This window comes from Xenopus tropicalis, chromosome 8 (genome assembly GCF_000004195.4).
Source record: "Xenopus tropicalis strain Nigerian chromosome 8, UCB_Xtro_10.0, whole genome shotgun sequence".
In the NCBI taxonomy this organism is placed as follows: Eukaryota; Metazoa; Chordata; class Amphibia; order Anura; family Pipidae; genus Xenopus; species Xenopus tropicalis.
In genome coordinates, this window is record NC_030684.2 from 43,024,883 (window position 1) to 43,042,090 (window position 17,208).

A 17,208-nucleotide genomic window follows, 5' to 3' on the forward strand; every position below is an offset into this window, starting at 1 on the left:
TATTAGTAGTAGTATTATACAGAAAAAAAAATAAAATAAAAAACAATATATATTGTTTGATTAAAATGGAGAATATGGGAGAAGACACTTGCATAATTCAGAGATGAATGGATCCCATACCTGTATTGGCACTGCCAGCCACTGACAAAACTTACCGGCTGAGAACTGCTGCTGTAAGTCACAAAGCTGTAAAATGCTATATTTCTATTTCAGTAATGGAACATATCCCTGAATTGGCATACCTATCTCGGATTTAGTTTGAGATTCAGTATTCCAGCACTTTTTGCAGGATTCTGTGGTCAGTTGAACTAAATCCTAACCCTTAAGGTGATGGTACACATGGAGATATGTCAAGAGCATGGAAGTCATTCTCCCTGCACCCCAAAAAAGCATATGCTTCAGTAACAAGGACAGAGCTCACCACAAGTAAAACATTTGAGTCATGTAGTTTGGTGAAAATGCAGAAGACAATGTAGCACAATTGAGCGATATAAATGCTTTACCCACTACTGTTCTTTCCAAAGAAAGGATTTTTTTCTGGAGTTTTGATGCCTACTAGAGGTGCTTTTTCTCCATGGATGACGAAGCATCATATGTGCCATAACCCCTCATGAAAGTCATTCACTTAAAAGAGCTTTGGACAACTGACCGACAACAGATGGTGTTTATTGGTGCCATGTTAGATACGTGAGATAGGCAATGCCTCTTCTCCTTCTGTAGCCACTCTTAGTCCAAGCCATCATGCAGTTTAGTGGTTGAAGTCACGTGAGGCTTTATAGGGATATAGGAAGCTTAATATTTCTGTTCCTAAGAGCAGGTTAAAGGGTACAGACTATCGGCTGAACACAAAGCTCCTTTTATTCTATGTCAAGAGTATGTGAAATCCAGCATTGCTGTTCTGGCAAAGTTTCCCCTCATATTTTACTCTTCCAGACATGACTGTCTTAAAAAGAAATTCAAAACAGGGTTTGTAATAAGATGCTCATAAATAAAATGCCTCTCTCTTTGTTCCAGGATTTGTCACCGGTTCTCCCTCCAGATCCCTTCCCTCAACTGTTCTAACACTGAATTCTCCCGCTGAAGCTTTCCTTATTTAACCCACATTCCCGTAGGAGTGCAAAGACAAAATGGGCACTGGTGCATCTAGTTTGGATGCAGTAGGGATCCTTGGTGATCCTAGGTCTGTGGCATCACTGTGCAGTGTATAACTAGGTCCTTGCATATTCCTACTCCAAAGTTTCATTTTTTGAGCTGGGGCAAATCTGCAGGCCCCATTTATGTTTCCGTTTTGGCCAGGACCGCAGGCTGATATTCTCTTGCATCATCTCGATATCCACAGAGTGTGCTTTATTTACATGGAAAATGTAACTTGTTCTTATTAACCATAGCAACAAATTCACAGTTGGTTTTCACTAGTTTTGTTTATTTAGAATAGTGAAAGCAAAAATCTGATTGGCTGTTACGGGATGTTACAGGACTGGGACAAACTGTGTGCATGTTGTCTGTAAACCATTTATGAAGTACAGCTGTGTGACCTGTCATCCAGAATGCTAAGGACCTCAGGTTTTCGGGATAAGGGGATCTTTCCGTAATTTGGATCTACATACTTTAAGTCTACTAGATAAAATGAATGTTAACATTAAATAAACTCAATAGGCTTGTTTTGCCTCCAGTAAGGATTGATTATATCTTAGTTTGGATCAAGTACAAGGCACTATTTTATTATTACAAAGAAAGGAAATCATTTTTAAAAATGATTTATTTTTTTAAATTAAAATGGAGTCTATAGGAGATGGTCTTTCTGTAATTCAAAACTTTCTGGATAACGGGTTTCCGGATGATCGATCCTATACCTGTACTTTAGAATCATATGCAAATGTGCATCACAAATATACATATTTTAGCTCTAGACTCCATGACCCACAGTTTACACTTGACTGCTCTGGACTACTGGCAGGCTGCCAGTAGTTCTATAATGAATTAATTGTGAAATTAATTGCTGTTGCAACATTTTATTTCCACATTTATATTCCCTTTAATGCAGTTGGTTTGGAGTTCTCACTGCAGGCATACCTTTTTACGAACGATTCCAGAATCCATCAAATAATAAAGGAATGGCGAATTATGTGATACCTGTAACACCTTAACCAGAAAGGTTGTGTAGTCCTATATCAATAAGCCATTGCAGCTGCCTGTCCACACAAGTGCCTGTTACCCATAAAATGTGAAGTTTAAATTTCAGCGCACGCTTGCCCCTTAATATCCCAGCTCACTGCTGTCAGGAACAGCAGACATGAAAAAGGGAGAAGAGAGCAGCATGTCAACAAGTGACCCAATGAATTTGTATGCAACCTCAAGCTAAACCAACAAATCTGAATTGCTGTTTCATTAGGAGGCAAACTGGGAGCTTGTCAAGAACGCAAACTGAATATCGATCGGCACAGCCAACTAGATATGAGTCAAGTTCACCCGGTTTTAAATAAGCACTGCACGTAATATGTGTTAATCCTGACCTTCCTCTCTCTCCTATACTCGTGATGTTAGCACAGCTGTATTTGTACTTGCCCTGACAGTCCTCCTTATTGGCTGTTAACTATCAATCAAGATGGAATAATGGGCCTGACCCACAATGTATGTTGTGTATTGTTTGCCAGGATCCAGTCCAACGTTCCCCAGCACAAACAGTGTGGGATGTGGGTTTGAAAGTCATTTGGTTAAATAACTCACCAGAGCCATGGACGCTATCGAAGGGCACACTGGCAAGTTCAGGCATATGAAACCACTAGAGTGGCCTCGGCTTTCACTTTCGTTTAACACTTTTGTAGCCCACACAGAGAAGTTTGGCAGAAATACATCTGTTGCACTCAGCCATCTTCCAAAAATGCACTGCTTAATCTCCCTGTCAGCTTCCACAACAAAAAACAAATATGCATTTATATATTGTGTGTTTTCTCTTGTTACTTCTCCTTAAAAGGTAGTGAGTTGTCTAGTCTCTGTATGATGCCTTAGGTTTAACCAATGAGGCAGCTCCATTAATATGTATTAATACAGAGAAGGGATGTTTGTGAAGCCATGATTTCAGTGGTTATTGTTTATTTAAGAAAACATACATAAATTTATTAAAATAAATTCTTGTTATGAATAGAGCTTAACCACACAGCCCCGTAAAAGGTTCCATTCTCAATTATGTGGGTGTAAAAAGGCTGGCAGCCATGTAGGTCCTTAAGAAGAGTGTGACAAAATTGTCCATCAGCCTTCTCATAGTGATCATGAACCCATTAGATTCCCAATGAGCGTGCTTTCACAACTATAGTAGAATGTTGTCAGTGGTGTAATTAGAAATTACAGACTTAACACAGATGATGTGGACCAATAATTATGGTCTGGCCAGGCTGCTGTGCATCAAGGCTTGGGTGATGAAACTTTGACTGTACTTTACTGGACTGAACCATTATCACATCTAGTGAGTTAGGTCCCTCTTAACCCCTAGTGTAGAGAGGCATACAAGAACATTATTTTGGAGTTCTGTAAAGTTATGAGAAACGTAGAAGCAGGGTCTGACACCGGGATTATATACCTTAGCATATCTGTATGATAGGGAAGGACTTCATTTGGCCATTTGGCAGCTTATCTGGCTGTGTATGGGGACCCCTGACGGCCCTACTTGACCGATATCTGGCCGAAAAACAGACAGGTGTCGATTGGGCAGGTTTGATTTTTTAGTCGGATTGGGGACCGCATTGGCTCATTGATGCAGTCCTCACTCTGACTTTAAGTGCATAGAGTACTGTAAATATATGGACCCTCAGTCAGCTCCAGAGTAGCTGGTTCTGAATACAGGCCCGGATTTGTGGCGAGGCTACAAAGGCCCGGGCCTAGGGCGGCACAAATTTACATTACATTACATTTTGCGCCCATACGGAGCAATGGGGACTTCTTGGCACGGCGCAGGGGGGAGGTTTGTTCGCGCATGCGCACGCAGGGGGGGGGGGGCGTGAATGGGGGGGTGGCCTTGGGGCACCTAGATTTGAAATCTGGTGCTGTCTGAATATAAATTAGCCATGTCACTGTCTGCAACAACCTTGTATGTTCTCCCCATGCATGTTTGGGTTTCCTTCCACATTCCAGCACTATATATGAGTAAAGCAGCATACCAATGTGTGGAAATTGCTATTGTGATGTTTTCTCTGACAGTGGCCCAATTAGCATGGCAAAATGAGTGCATGGTACTCTTGGCTCACATGGCAAGCAAAGTCACAGAAGCACCCGTTGTAAGAGAAGTAATGAAAAGTACTATAGCCTGCATATTTCCAAGTGGAGTTTTTAAATGGGCCTCTTAGAGTTAGAGTTGAAATGATGTCATAAGAGCATTTAATGCAGAACACAATTATTCTTAATCAGGCCCTTAATGGGTTTTGTTGTTTTAAAGGACAGGCTATGTATATTAGTGTCCCTATAACCGAAGAAATTCCAAGTTTACAACGGTCTGCTATTAAGTCGTTTTTTTAAAGTGATTCACAGTGCTGGCTTCGTGGTTCTTTCTGAAACCTAAAACCAAATAGAAATCGAACAGTGAGGAATGTGCAAGCCCAGGCATCTCTGGATAATAAAAACATAAACCATTACTGCACAGCTGGCATTGTACTGACAGGATTTAGGGCCTGTGTCTGAGGAACGGACAATGGTTGTTCTGGTATCTCATTATATCCAGGTTTATGGCAACCACAGGCTGGTGCCACTGGGTAGAAAATGGGACCCACCAGCCCCTAAGGCATTATTTATTCCTTATACAAAGCTCAGTTTAACCTCTCATTTTCCAGATCAGAAATTTTTTAGATGGGTAACAGCCCCGGATCTCCCCCGTTTTTTTGGTTCAGAGCAGCTAAAGAAATTTAACTGCATCCCAGAGACTTTTCTGTGAAGGGGCTGGAACTGTGGGATAGTATGTAAAGTATATCATGGATGAATAAACCTAGAAACCCTTACTGCTTTAGAGCTCCCATCAGCTAGATACTGTTGGATGATGCTGGGAGTGTAGATGAAGAGCAGCCATTGGACCCTCCAACATGAGCAGCAGGCACAAAATCTGGTGATCCTTGACAAAGAATGAAGTCTCGAGGCAGCTCCTCTCAAGCAGCCTCTCTTCAGCAGTCTTCCTCCACCCTTTTCCTCCTCCTCCATCTGCTTCCATTATAGTTTGGAACGCCGTGTCTGGAAGACAAATAAAAAATAATAAGGCAGCGTGTAACGGCATTTAGATCCGTGGCCGTGTAGCAATCCGGAGAGCAGGAGGTGGCTGTGTCATGTTGTAATGGAAAGCTGCAAAAAAATTAGGAATCCTTCCCATCCACAGGGGAACGCATTAGTCCCTCAGCCGGTGCCAAAAGAGCTGAGGGCCATAACAGGGACAAAGGCCCCAAGTGGCGGCACTGAATGATCTGTTGTGCTCAGAAGGCCGGAGATGTGAGCTCAGCACATGCTGGAGTACGATGCTCCATTCCAGGCCCTGCTGCTAATTCACACTTGGCTCCAGCAGTTCCCAGGCTCACAGCCATAATGTGTTATGTCTTTATACAATTCCTGTTAAAGGAGCAGTATTATCCCTTATATCTATACTGACAAGCTTTCATCTGCTACACTACAACTCCCAGCATTCTTTGTTAGGCATTGGTTAAATGCAGAAAAATGACACTTCTTGTATTTTAAAAAAAAGCACAATGAAACATGATTATGAAAAAATACAGGTCTGGAATTAAATGGAATCATTTAGCTCATCCACTAAGTCTCAAATTCATCAAAAAACACCCATTTGTAAGGAATTAACTTGTATGTGCCCCTTGTATATTAAAAGGCATTTATAGTTGGACTTTCCAACACACAAAGTTTATTATCACACTGGCTGGGGGGGCTATCCCACAGATTTGTTAGCAGCAATTGGTCACTCAATTCACTCAAAGCTCAATTCACTCACTCAAAGCACTCCTGCCTTGCAGAGCTGGGGTCCTGAGTTCAATCCCGCTAGGGCACTATCTGCAATTACAGGTATTGGACCTGTTATCCAGAATGCTTGGGACCTGGTGTTTTCCCGATAAGGGGTCTTTCCGTAATTTTGATCTCCATAACTTAAGTCTGGTAAAAATCATTTCAATATTGAATAAACCCAATAGGCTTGTTTTAATTCCAATAAGGATTAATTATATCTTAGTTGGGATCAAGTACAAGGTACTGTTTTATAATTACAGAGAAAAGGGAATATTTTTTTATAAAATTAAAATGATTTGCTTATAATGGAGTCCATGGGAGATGGCCTTTCCGTTATTTGGAACTTTCTGGATAACGGGTTTCCAGATAAGGGATCCTATACCTGTAGTTTGTATGTTCTCCCCGTGTCTGCATGGGTTTCCTCCCACACTCCAAAAATATACAGCCAGCTTAATTGGCTTCTGACTAAATCGACCATAGTATATGTGATAGGGACCTTAGATTGTAAGCTCCTCTGGGGCAGGAACTGATGAGAATGATGAATAACCTCAGTAAGCTGCAGAAACGTTTGGCGCTATATAAATAAAAATAATTAAGCACTCAAAAACTTATTGCAGTCTCTCTGTTGGCTGTTTATCATATCCTATAACAAGATCTCAGAAACCTCAGTTTCTTACTAATGCTCTTATTTCTAATAATAACAAATATATTTTATTTCTGTCAACCGGTCAACCACAAAATCTCTGCCTGAAGCTCAGAGTACAGCGAATGCTATAGCCGAGACAAGCAATATGGTATCCCCATTCAGGCAAATAGGCTGAGAGCAGTTTTACTCAATGGAGCCAATTTGTGAAAATTCTTGGTTGAGCATTATTAGCACAGATTTACCTGGTAATAAGTAGAAGGCTGGTAATAAGCAGCATGGCAATAACAGATGCCTCCTTGAAGCAAAGTACCCTTGACTTTCTTTATGGTTTTTAGAAGGAGCTCTAATAGCTAGGTGTGCTTTATACATCCCTCTGACTCAAACAGGTTTCACATATACCTGTCTTCAATGGCCTTGCCATTCGTCCACTCTGGAGTTATAGGTTTTCCATCTTGGATGGGGTAGGCTTACAGACTCAGCCTGGTGAGTGTATACAAAGTATCATAAACGCATTATACAAGATCTCTTATCAACATATCACCCCATGAATCCACTGCTTCAACAGATGTCTAACACCCTCTAGAGCACCATTGCCATGCAGATTGGAGTAGCTCCCCCTTCCCCGACACAAATCCAACACTTTCCATAATCCCCTTCTCCCCCCACTTTCAGATACACAGGGGCTCCCAGCTGGGAGGAACGTGAAGAAGTGCAACTTATTAATATCCAGCCAGGAATCAATCAGTCACCTCTGGGCTGGCACCCTGAATCAAAGAGGGATCAAAGCTCCCCTTAGTGAGAGGTGATGGAATGACAGCTAGAAAGCCAAATGGGGCAATTCCCCCTGGACCAGTCCATTTTAGGGGAGATTAGGGTTTGACATAAGTAAGGAGCAGTCCAGCTTTGCTCAGATATGCACAGAATTCTTTCTCCTTTATTCTGTCAGCATTATAGCAGACAAGTCAAGTGAAAGGGGGGAAATGATTGCAATTGATTTAAAGCAAAGGGAAGTGGCCGTTCTTCAGTTAAATATGTTACAAAGCACTTTGTGGAGCCTGTTTTTGCCCGGCACACAATGTGGCTTTCAGAGGCCAAATGTAATCAGGATCAGCAGTGGGTAATAGAAGCTGCCTTGGGAATTCCTAATATGAGATAAGATAATGTTATCTAGGGAGAAAGTGAGCTGGGCCTCAGAGCAGATTCCTGTTTTTCCATTAGCCTGGCGATGGTGACCATGTTTAACCCCTGCATTGCCTCACTTGTGTTAGTTTAACAGAATGCTTGTAGCAAAAACATATACCCCATAGCCCCATTTCTTATTAGAAAATAACAACAATCGACCACCTCTGTCAGTGTAAATGCACATGGGTTAAGGCCAACTGGTTTTGCCTTGTCTGTAGTTCTCTGCAGTTGGGCTCTGATAGGATTGCACTGGGCCCTAACATACTCAATTCTTTCACTATTAAAGGACATATAGTTGGGGGTACAGATTAAAATAGTCACAAAAGCTGGTCTCCAAGTTTGGCCATTTGCCATAATTGTAGTCACATTTGGTACAGGTTAGAGAAAAGCTGTTATGTGTGTGTTTATGTGCATCTCGGGTTAGCTATATGGTTACACTATATGTTGGCTTTGTAATTGGCAAGAGATGGTGAAAGAAGTGGTATGGGGTTGGGTTGGCATGGGCCAAGGAAACTAGAAATAATTAGACCCATTAATAACCTGTTACAAGAGCCCTTAATAAGATGTAAAAAAAAAAAATCTTTGATTAGTGATGTCACTTGTGTCATGTGTGTATTACAAATAAAATGAATGTGTGTTAATGCACACCTAAAATGAATATGTTGGGTTTAAAAATATGCACCTTTATCTGCCAAGATCCATTCTCATGTTATACTTTAGTCCCACCAGACTGGTCTGTGAGTACATTTAGGTACACAGGTATTAGCTGAGCTATAGGCAGTGAGAGAAAGGAGTTATAGGCAATAAGAGTATGGAGCTATAGGCAGTGAGAGTATTGAGCTATTGGCAGTGAGAGTATGGAGCTATAGACAGTGAGAGTATGGAGCTATAGGCAATGAGAGTATGGAGCTATAGGCAGTGAGAGTATGGAGCTATAGGCAGTGAGAGTATGGAGCTATATGCAGTAAGAGTATGGAGCTATAGGCCTTGAGAGTACGGAGCTATAGGCTGTGAGAGTATGGAGCTATAGGCAGTGAAAGTATGGAGCTATAGGCAGTAAGAGTATGGAGCTATAGGCAGTGAGAGTATGGAGCTATAGGCCTTGAGAGTACGGAGCTATAGGCAGTGAGAGTATGGAGCTATAGGCAGTGAGAGTATGGAGCTATAGGCAGTGAGAGTATGGAGCTATAGGCCTTGAGAGTACGGAGCTATAGGCAGTGAGAGTATGGAGCTATAGGCCTTGAGAGTATGGAGCTATAGGCAGTGAGAGTATGGAGCTATAGGCCATGAGAGTATGGAGCTATAGGCAGTGAGAGTATGGAGCTATAGGCAGTAAGAGTATGGAGCTATAGGCAGTGAGAGTATGGAGCTATAGGCCTTGAGAGTACGGAGCTATAGGCTGTGAGAGTATGGAGCTATAGGCAATGAGAGTATGGAGCTATAGGCAGTGAAAGTATGGAGCTATAGGCAGTAAGAGTATGGAGCTATAGGCAGTGAGAGTATGGAGCTATAGGCCGTGAAACTATGTTCAGACACTAAACCAAGATGGCAGCTGTGCCATCCCGCACAGCCAAAAGAAAAGGAACACCCCAGTAGCTGACTATGCATAATATACAGCCGAATATGATGGGCCAATCTGTGTGAAGAGCCTGGAGCCACATCTCCATCTGCTCCAGGCTAATCCTGCTTTGGATAGCGAGTACATGTCCTGCACACAATAAGCAAAACCATCACACTCCACTGTACATTTAAAGGAAAATAAATGTAATATCAGCCATAAATAGGATATATTTTACCTTAACTTTGCTTGTTTCTCTCCAGAGAAGCAATTTCACCATTTCTGTCACGTTTCCTAGAATCTGCCATCCTCACGTTTCAGCCTATAACCACTGGTTCTACTCATTTCTTCTCAATGAGACGTGCTCTTTCCTTCTGTTCCCTTAACACTTCCTGTTATGCCCCCTTCTCCAGTTTCATCTTTTCGATTACATACTGTATATTACGGATATTTCTGTGCGGCTGAAATAATGCCGGGCAGAGCTAAAGCCCAGCACTGGGAGGTTTTTGGAACTACTCAACCAGCGATTTAAAACCAATTGTGGTTCATTTACTTAATATTCAAAATGGACCCCAGCCACTTTTCCCTGCAAGTTAAGCTAATTGAACTGGGCAATACTGACACAGCCACAGTGATTATTTGAGTCTTTGCAGGCATTCATGCTTGATTTCTTCTCTGGGACCTGTGTCCCTATTTCTCCTTGTGAGAGCCAGATCCACGCCCCCCCCCCCCTGATTCCTGCACAGTCCCTCCATGCTGCCCTTAGAGTCATTCTGCAGATTTCCCCTTGATCTAAGCTGCTGTGAGTTATATATTCAGGTCTCTATGTGAAAACTTTATTAAACAGACCATGACTAGAGGAGAGGAAAGACCTCTTATTTCCAAACACCTGTTTCTCCTAAACTTTTACTCCAATGGAAAAAATCATCTTTCATTTCAGGTTTTTTTTCTATATATAAATATGATACATATATATATATCCTTGCACACCAGGCAGTAACAGCAGGGATTTTTCAGGAGGCTGCCAGCTGTATAGGTTCTTTCATTAGGTGGAAAGAGTCCTGAGTAAGTCCATCCAGATGGCTCCATGATCCTTGATGTCAGTTCTGAAATAAACATGTAACCATTCTTATGCCAGTGTGATGAATTGCTCATATCATTTATTCCATTTCTATTCCGTACATATGATTAATTTTTGCTTTTGTGTTTATGAGGCAGGATGGTATGCGCTGTGCCGCCAAACAATAGCTAGCTAAGGGCGGCCATTTTTCAGAGATGTCAGCATTATCCTCAGCACATGAACAATGCCGAATCTTTTATGTCAGGGGAAATTTTCTTTTTTTCCAAAAAAAGTCATACTACTGCATTAAACAGTTTATTTAACACAAACCTGAGAAGGGCGGTACGGAGCCAGTAGACATGAATACATACGGCTTGCTTCCTATGGGACTATTGCTGGATTTACATTACGAACTTGCCATTACTTGCCAGAATGTGGGTAAATAATGAAAGCTCAACCTGTATCCTTTGGAAATTTTGAAAAAAAAATGTATATGAAAGCCAAGTTTTAAAAGCAAAGGATTTGGTATATGGGTGAAAGTAAACCAATCTAGACATCAGTGAGATGATTTGGGCTTTATGCAATCAGACTTTGCCATTAACTCTATCCATTCCTGAGAGATTTAAATCTTGGTGTGGTTTTGTCATTATAAATAACCCATGTGTCAGGGTATACTGAGCAGGCTTCCATGGATTCTGCAGAGAATAGAGGGCTGCTCAGGATATCTATGCTTAAACCTTAACATTCATTATATATATATATCTATATCTATATATATATAGATATATATACTAAATGTAGAAACAAATGCCGCATTCACAGGACTTAGTAGAAAAATAAAGGATTCGTTTATTGTTACAAATGTCAAATTAACGTTTCAGCTGCCTCCACAGCCTTTCTCAAAGCGGGATTTACTTAAAAAGTGTGGCACCGTTGATACATACTAAAAATCAGGGATCCCCAAACGTTTTTACTTGTGTGACATGCTCAGATATAAAAAGTCTTTAAGAGACATACAAGCAAGAAAAACTTTCTTTGGGGATGCCAAATAGGGACTGTGATTGGCTATTTGGTAGCCCCATGTGGATTCCTAGCCTGCAGGAGGCTCTGCTTGGGGTAAAACGGAGTCTCTGTGCTTCTAAAACTTGCCTCCAAGCCAGAAATTTAAAAATGGGCGATTACTTTGAGGCAACTGGGAGCAACATCAACGGGGGTGGTGAGAAGCATGGAGCCACTGGTTGGGGATCACTGCTCTATATGAAGATACAATAGGAGCAAAGTGAGAATAGAGGAAGGGACAATAGGAACAAAGTGGGTATAGCTGAATGGACAATAGAAACGTGTGCTGGAACAGGAACACGCCGTACAGAGAGACATTAACAACTGCAGTATAGCTTCAGGGACCATAGGAAGAAATGCGTTATAAATGTGAGGATATTAAAAGCACATGCTATATAAAGTGATAGCATGAGTACAAGCATTATAAAGGGACCAAAGAAGTACAGATAACATAGCTGAAAGAATAACAGTGGCATATACAGTAGAGCTGAGGGCATGCAATGTGACATAAATAAGATGAAGTCACAATACTGTATAACCATATATATAATAGCTGTATACCTGAAAGACAAAAGGAAAGCACATCTAATATAACCAAAGGGAAATGTGACTATACACAGTATAAATGAGGTGAACACAACACATCACACACAGAATATCAGAATATAATAGGAGCACTTAAAAGTTCTACTTCAAGCTAAAGGACATAGCGCTCTTAAGCACAAGAAACATTGTTAAACAACGAACTATGAGAGTACACAGGACTCTCATAGTTCAATATCATCTGGTTATACATAAAAATGGAAGGTCATGGGTCTCGGACAGCTGAAGGGAAAGTTTTGTTTATACATAGAGCTGAAGGACAAAGGCTCTCGCAGCTGAAGGTACATTGCTGATGCATCTAGATGTGAAAGCTTAAAGACTCCTCGGGTAGAACTATCCATAGTGTGCTCAGTCCAACAGCAATGTGGCGATGGAAGCTTTAGAAGGTCTTCTAAGTGTATAGGTAAAACTAAAAAATATATGGCTCTTATAGCTCAAAGGCATATTTGTTATTTCCACACATGAAGGAGAAAGAGTGCATATGGCTAAAGGGACAATGGTTATAGGCAGGTTTGATGGACACTTTGCTAATAGCTGAATGGACAATGGTTCTACAGTAGGGACATGGTGCACATATGTTTGTTACTAGAAATATAAATTGCCCAAAGTAGTAAAGGAAAATCACTCAAACAGAGAGAGACAGAAGGTGCATGAAGAAGCATTACAGTCTGAAGAGTGAGTTACTGCCAGATGTTAAAAGGCTGATGTGAGGGTTTCAATATTTAATGATTGAAAAACAGAAGCATTAACATGTCAGATGGGAGGCAAACTGGAAAACGCTTCACAAAACTACAAATGCAATTTAAGAGGCAAGATTTAAAGGTGTAGTGCCTACGAAGTAGCTGTCTCCGACCCACTGCTAAATGTGACTAATTAAATCCAGAATCCACCAATACATAAAGATAATAGGTTCACAAGCTTTAAAGGCTTATAGTCTGTTTGTAGCTCCTATATCTATAAGGTTGTCCAATACATGGACCTTTGGTTGGGCAGCCTGTGTTGGCCATCATCTAGCCATATCATACATACCATCTCTCAGTTAGGGCCCCTCCACAAAAAGAAAATAAAACTATGGGGTCAGTGAGTTGGCCTCTGAGTACAGCTGGTACTGTTGCCCCTCAGATATTGTAGCCTTGAGCTCACACCCTCTAAAGACAATATGGCAAAGCCTCTCCTAACCAGGCAACTATTGGCCCATGTTTGGAGCCAGAATGATTACTCATTTGTGTGGGGTAGAAATTCTCATAGGCTAACAGTTTAGCATGGACTTTTCTTGTGACCAATCCAGACAGCCTGTACAACTTAGACCAATCTGGCCTACTACTTGGGTTATTTTAAAGGATAAAGGTTGGCAAACATGCAGATCTAAATACATATGGACACCTTTTTCTGAGGGAAGCTCATTTACAGAGATGTATTTCCACACGTGAACATGACATGGCTTCTGGGAGCTTGTTTGTTTCATTCTAGTTTCTAGAAACAACAGAGTCTTGCAGTTAATGGAATTATAGTTCCTCTGATCTCCTCAGCCAGCTGTTCAATTACTAGTTAGGGATAAGTCTAATGAAGGAAGCAGAGGATCAGAAAAGGAGATGGGGTGAAGGAAAAGCTTAACTATATATATATTCTGAATGGAGGCCTATACAGGATAGCACATATGCATGTAGCATTCCTGGCCATGAAGGAGTTATTAATACTTCTGTACACAACAGACACACTGTGGGTCCTGAAACAGCATTTGGAAATTGCACTGAAAGGAAACCAGAAAAAAATGCCCTTCGGACTTTTAATATTTCACAGTCTGCTATGTCTAAGCTTCTCATATGCTTTTTATTTTCCATCTCCCCTCCTTTTAACTCCATAGAAAGTGGCGCAGGTCAAAGGCAGCCGCATTTGCACCTCAGCTTGCAGTGTTTAACCCACCTGGTGCCGAATGTGTTTGCTAGCACAAGGCCTTGTAGTGTCTGTTGTGGCAAATAGCTGCAAGCTCTGTGAAAAAACATGGATCACAGTGTATTTTTACCTTTTTATCATTTACGGCAGGGGTCCCCAACCTTTCTTACCTGTGAGCCACACTCAAATATAAAAAGACTTGGAGAGCAACACAAGCATCATAAAAGTTCATGGAGGTGCCAAATAAGGGCTAAGATTGGCTATTAGGCAGCCTCTATGCACACTATCAGCTTACAGGGGCTTTATTTGGTAGGAAATCTAGTTTTTATTCAACCAAAACTTGCCCCCAAGTCAGGAATTCAAAAATAACTACCAGGTTTGGGGGCACTGGGAGCAACATCCAAGGGGTTGGTGAGCAACATGCTGCTCATGAGCCACTGGTTGGGGATCACTGATTTACGGGGACCAAAGAGCATATGCATTTGGAGTCTGCACACTCGATTTTTGCACTAATTTGGACCTGTTACAATGTGTTGCTTTCCTGCAGGCACCTGTTTTATTTATGGAATGTGGGAAGGCCCGGGCTGGCAATCTGTGGATTAAGGCAAATGCCACAGTAGCTGCTGTAAGATGCCATAAACAGTCACCGTATAGTGAGCCTGTGACTTAAATGTAGTATTAACACTGCATGCTGAATGTTTTTAAAAAAAGAGCCGTATAGGATCCATGAGAAACAGGAATAAAAAGGTTTTTACCTCAAACCGCAGAAACCAAATCAAAACATCAGCAAATCCTGCAACCCCTGTGTTATGAACATAACAACAGACTGTCAGGGCAACACAATATGGCTGCATAACCAGAGTGGTAACAAGTTAGAAAATGTGATTGGTTGCTATTGGCAACATCACCGGTCACACTATAATAAATATACCCTTTGAGTGAATCTGCAAAGCAAAGCTACATGTTTTGGTATAAACCAGGTGAAGCCTGATTTATCAATGCTTGAATTTTCTTGCGCTATAACCTACAAACTCAAATTATAACTTCAAATCAAGTATTATTAAGCTAAGAAAGACTGAAAAAACTTAAATGAAAAACTTTAATGTCTTAAAGCTTATGAGGTCATGTAGAAGTCAATGGGAGCTATCCTAGCCAAAAATTGAAACTTTAGTTTTTTGAGCTTATAGTCATTGTAGTCGAGTTATTCACATTATTTTCCACAATTTTATTCAATTGTGTTTCTTATATTTGGATTTTTAAATAAATAAGCAAACATACAAGTTTTTTTTTTGTTTCTTTTTTAATTCAGTAGAAAAAAAACTCTGAAACATCACAAATTCAAATGTTGATAAATAGGCCCCTAAGTGTTGTACATCAGGTGGAATGATCCATGTGAAGCTATGTGCCACATACACCAGGGGGTGCATCTACAGGGCAAAACTACATGTTGTCCTTTTGGACTGAATGGACCATACAAAGCTGTGTGTTGTACATTTGGGGGAATAAAGAGAGTTAAGTTATATGTTGTAAATATGGGGAGAATGGACTGGCTAAAGTTGTTAGTTGTATGTTTAGATGACCTATGGGCCAAATGGATGGGGTAAAAACTGAGTGTTGTACATTAAGAGGTCTGACTGTGTCCTTCCTACCTGTCTCCTGCTTATTCTTCTAGCAGTACAGGTATGGGATCCCGTATCCGGAAACCCTTGATCCAGAAAGTTCCGAATTACGGAAAGGCCATCTCCCATAGACTTCTTTATTAGCAAATAATTATAATTTTTAAAAATGATTTCCTTTTTCTCTGTAATTATAAAACAGTAGCTTGTACTTGATCCCAACTAAGATATAATTAATCCTTATTGGAGGCAAAAGAAGCCTATTGGGTTTATTCAATATTTAAATGATTTATAGCAGACTTAAGTCATGGAGATCCAAATTACAGAAAGATCCCTTATCCGGAAAACCCGAAGTCATGAGCATTCTGGATAACAGGTCCCATACCTGTTGTGGTTGAAGGCCAGCGGCAGTCCCTGGCTAGCTGTATTAGATTGCTTTGTGCGCAGGATATATTCTCTTCTGTTTACGAATCTTTTCCACTTCAGAGCTGCTCATTTCAAGCATACATCTGACAAGTTATTAAACATATGATATAGTAAGGAATAAATGTCTGATATAGTGTTACACAGCAGGGTGGCTGAAAAATAATCATGTTTTTTATGATGCGCCAAACTATTCCCCACAGCTGTACAACGGTCTGACAGTAACCAAAACAAAATGGCAGCAATGACAAATATTACATCAGCTGTGCATACATTATACCGTATTATTAACCCCTCTGGAACACTGAATCATACTAGCCTGTCTCTTAAAGGGCCCACCTGATTAAAAAGTGGTTAACCGCCAAACTCCATCTTTTTTACACCCAGGCCAAGATATGCAGCGGATCTTACAGTAGTGTCAGACAAGGCGCACGTCACTATTATCCTGATGGATCGATAGCTGTGGGATAATGTTAAGGGAGAGCTGAGTGATGGATCTGCTTTCAGTCTTTACAGGACTTCCATTTTTTAAACATGTTTAGTCTGAGACTTAGAGCAATTTGTCACTCAACACCACAGGGTCCAGCAGTCTGACTTATAACTAAGCACAGCATGGAAGAACCGGAGCTGCAAATGGGACTGACACAGGCGCAAAGCACGCAGCCAAAAGCCGCCACGCGGGGATATTTATCACAATGCACTGGATCTGTGAGCACTTTATTTTCTTTTATAAACAGGAGATTCTCATGCTTGTTACTGCATACCTATTAAAAGGAAATATATCCTATTTTTATTTAGGTAGTACTTTTTTCTTAACTGCCCCATTAATTTCCCGTAGAAGCAAATCACATTGGTTACAGTATTTTGCACAGGCAGCTTTATTTATATGTAGTATTCTTTTTAATAGGTATGGGCCCCCTTATCCAGAAGCCTGATGTCCAGAAAGCTCCAAATTATGGTAAGGCCAAATCCCCTAGGGTCCATTGTAATAAAATAACTCAAATTAAAAAATGGATTTTTCCAACACATATGTTGCACATAAGGGCTACTTAGTAGCAGCTACTTGTCACAGCTACTTAACGCCAGAAAATACCCTGCCATAGACAATACTGAGAATATCAGTAAATAATCAGCATTGTCTATTTTGGACCAGACCAGAGGTGATTTTGATTCTGTTGGTCAGTTT

General features: G+C 40.8%; 1 long non-coding RNA gene across 1 annotated transcript; it reads right to left on the reverse strand.

Annotated features, from left to right (window-relative positions):
* Positions 1-4,303: 4,303 nt before the first annotated feature.
* Positions 4,304-14,812, reverse strand: LOC116406934. The gene is made up of 3 exons (XR_004219896.1): positions 14,739-14,812; positions 4,987-5,211; positions 4,304-4,548 (listed from the first exon to the last, which is right to left on the reverse strand). It is a non-coding gene; the product is annotated as an uncharacterized LOC116406934 (long non-coding RNA).
* Between the last annotated feature and the right edge of the window lie 2,396 nt (positions 14,813-17,208).